Source organism: Olea europaea, chromosome 15 (genome assembly GCF_002742605.1).
Source record: "Olea europaea var. sylvestris chromosome 15, O_europaea_v1, whole genome shotgun sequence".
NCBI lineage: Eukaryota > Viridiplantae > Streptophyta > Magnoliopsida > Lamiales > Oleaceae > Olea > Olea europaea.
Window position 1 is genome coordinate 5,228,192 of NC_036251.1, and position 3,147 is coordinate 5,231,338.

General features: G+C 33.0%; 1 long non-coding RNA gene across 1 annotated transcript; it reads right to left on the bottom strand.

The window, feature by feature from the left end:
• Positions 1-512: 512 nt before the first annotated feature.
• LOC111409909 lies at positions 513-3,147 on the bottom strand. The gene is made up of 3 exons (XR_002705583.1): positions 2,814-3,147; positions 1,325-1,390; positions 513-809 (listed from the first exon to the last, which is right to left on the bottom strand). It is a non-coding gene; the product is annotated as an uncharacterized LOC111409909 (long non-coding RNA).

Genomic DNA, 3,147 nt, shown 5'->3' on the forward strand with positions numbered 1-3,147 from the left:
CATCGGAGTCACGACAAGATGAGTGGGATATGTTCAGAGATTATCTGACACAACAATAAACACGTGTATTTTGTTTGGTCGAAAGTAGACACGAAAAAAATGTTATCATGAATAAACAATTATGAAACCAGTCGGTGTTGTTGCATTTCAATTCCGTGTGACAAAATGGTAGTGGACAAAAAATATTGCACTTGTTAATGGGACCCACCATTTTGTATTCTCTCACCAATTGTTCCTGCAACAATTCGGTCAAAAGGTGTATTAATTGTCAGTGCAAAGTTGTTGTGAATGTGGGCAAATGTGTAATTTAGTAAATGGAACTCTTGCATGAGGAACCAGAAAGCCTTCATGTGGGCCACCTGAAAAGACAGGAGAATTGATTCTCCAAAACCACAATCGCACCCAGATGGGGGCATAGTATTAATTGCAATGTCATATATTGTTCAATGGAGTATAATCTTAAATCAGGAGGACTTGTCCATCTGTCTAAAATTCTATAGAACTTAAAAGTCTTTGATGCAAAAGTAGGCCCTTGGAGGAATATTTCCCAGAAGAAAAAATGGAGCTTTAAGTTTGAGTTACATTATCACATCTGCACTTGTCTTGATCATACATACACATGCAGATACATACTAGATTGAATTGAATTATGATACTTGTGAATTACTTGCAGAATTGCCGCATAGCTTGTTTCTCTTAGCAGATGCCAGATCATTGCTGGAATGGTTACTTATCGCATTATTATCAGATGCCGTGTCCACGTTCCTTTGAACAACAATTAAGTTCTGAATGACATTTCCTGGACTTTGCTGGCAAAAATGAATGTTTAGAGTAAGTAACTCATTACATTTTATGAACTGAACAGAAGTTTATACATGGCATAGGACGGAGAGAAATTTGGGGGTTGGGGGGAGATAGAGAATACAATTTGTCTTCTCCTTCTCCACACATGCTGCCTAAGGTTCTTTGACACGTCCCGTCCTAAGATTCAAGACGTGACATGAGCCGATGATAAGTACCAGCTAGGAACTGGACCCATCACCAAGGCAAAAGTAGCTAAACTTTAATAATAAAGCTTTATTTGACAATTAAAATCTTTCTAAACTCCAATAAAATACCAACATAATAATATCATTTGTTCGTTTAGCCAAAAACATCCATAACATATACATCAAAACTGCCTCTCAAAAGGATAATAGAAAGCAATTTAGATTATAATATTACATCGTGATCATTGGTGTATATAAATACCAAAATAATTTTCATCCAATATGATGCAAATATTTTACTTGATAATCACACAATTTCAAACAAAAGAACCTACAATTGGTGGTAGCAATGGCTGCAAAACTATCAAAATAATCTCCACCACAGCTTAGTCAACAGCCTCCTATAAGGAAAAGTTCAGGAAAATATGAGATAATAATCTCAGTGAGTGAAGTGCTTAAAAGATGGTTGTACTGTCCTTTGTGTGTAAAGATATATATATATATATATAACGAGATGAGTAAGTACATTAGACAATTCAATAATCAAAAACCATAATCTAAAATCCACAAGCTGAACTGTAAAAGGGAAAAATGTAAGCTGAAGACTAATAATCCACTATATAATTAAAATTCACGTCAAAATATATATCCCACGTAAACATCTACTAATGATCTGAAAGCTATAAATCATATGTAAATAAACCGTCTGATCAATATTCTGTACATGGCCGTAGCCCCTCAGTGTACAAGATGGAAACAACATAATCATCATTATACACGGCTGTAGCCCCTCAGTGTATAATGGATAACTTTATCCATGGTCGTAGCCCCTCAGTGGATAAGAGTTACCCTTACACACGGCTGTAGCCCCTCAGTATATAATGGATAACTTTACCCACGGTCGTAGCCCTTCAGTGGATAAGAGTTAAATACATGACTCTAATACACGGCCGTAGCCCCTCAGTGCATTAGAGTACGATAATCACATCAATTATTTTATGATAATTCCAAAATAATCATACTCATTTACTATTTCTCAAAAATAAAGCATTTCATGTAATTAACATGCTTCTATAAAATAAAAAGAAAATCTTCTTTTTGAAAATATAGATTCTTCACTCACAATTCTAGGCTGGACTAACGGGGCTGATATGCTGTTCCCACGTCCAAATCCCCTCTTGAAACGATCATAAATATAAGCTACTTCAATTCCATCCATATACAGTTACAAAGGATTTCTCAATAATAACCCTTTCTTATCATCAAAATAAAATAAAATATATATATCCCTCAATAAGCAATAAGCTGAGACTTAATATTTATCTTTTTATTTGGTTACTTAAACATACGTTCACTTAATTTCGAATCACTCTACATCCCTCACTCTTTAATACTAACCTTTCCCGGCTGCCCCGTAAAGATTCAACAAGTTTTTTTTATGATAATAATCATCCACATTCCTTATTTAAATTCTCTTTTAACTAAATACATAAATCTTATCAAAAGCTCCTTTCTTATATTCTCCATATTCATCCAAAGTGAGAATTCAAGCATAAGATAAGTTATTTTCAACTAATCTAACTTAATAATACCATAAAACAATCAAAAGGGAAAATAACAAGAATTCATATATTTCCCCAAATTTTCGGATTTAGCCATATATGACAAAACCCTAATATCTAAATATCATTTTTTTCCAATCTATTAACTAGCTCCAAATACTCAAATAGTTAGATTCCTTATCATATTTTTCAAGTATAAGCTATAAATTTAAAACCCTAAACAAAAATTTACAAAAACTAAATCATAAATTATTAACCTTACCTCTTGAAGAATTAAATAAACAAGATTGAAGTAGTTGGCACAAGATTTCTTCTTTCCTTTTTCTTTTTCTTTTTCTTCCTTTCTTTTTCTTTTCTTCCCTTTCTCCTCTTCTCTACGTTTTCTCTCGTTCAACACACTTTAGTGTGTGTTAGTGTGTGATTTTTGTGGAAAAGAATGGTCAAAGTTTGAATATAAATGCCACTTGTTCAAAATTGCTAAGGAAGGTCCCTATTCTTTAATAGAATATAACTTTTAAATTCTAAACTTCCAAATATATATAAGTAAATTCTCAACTTTAAATTGTAGCCAATTTAACCCTCATATATGGCTAATT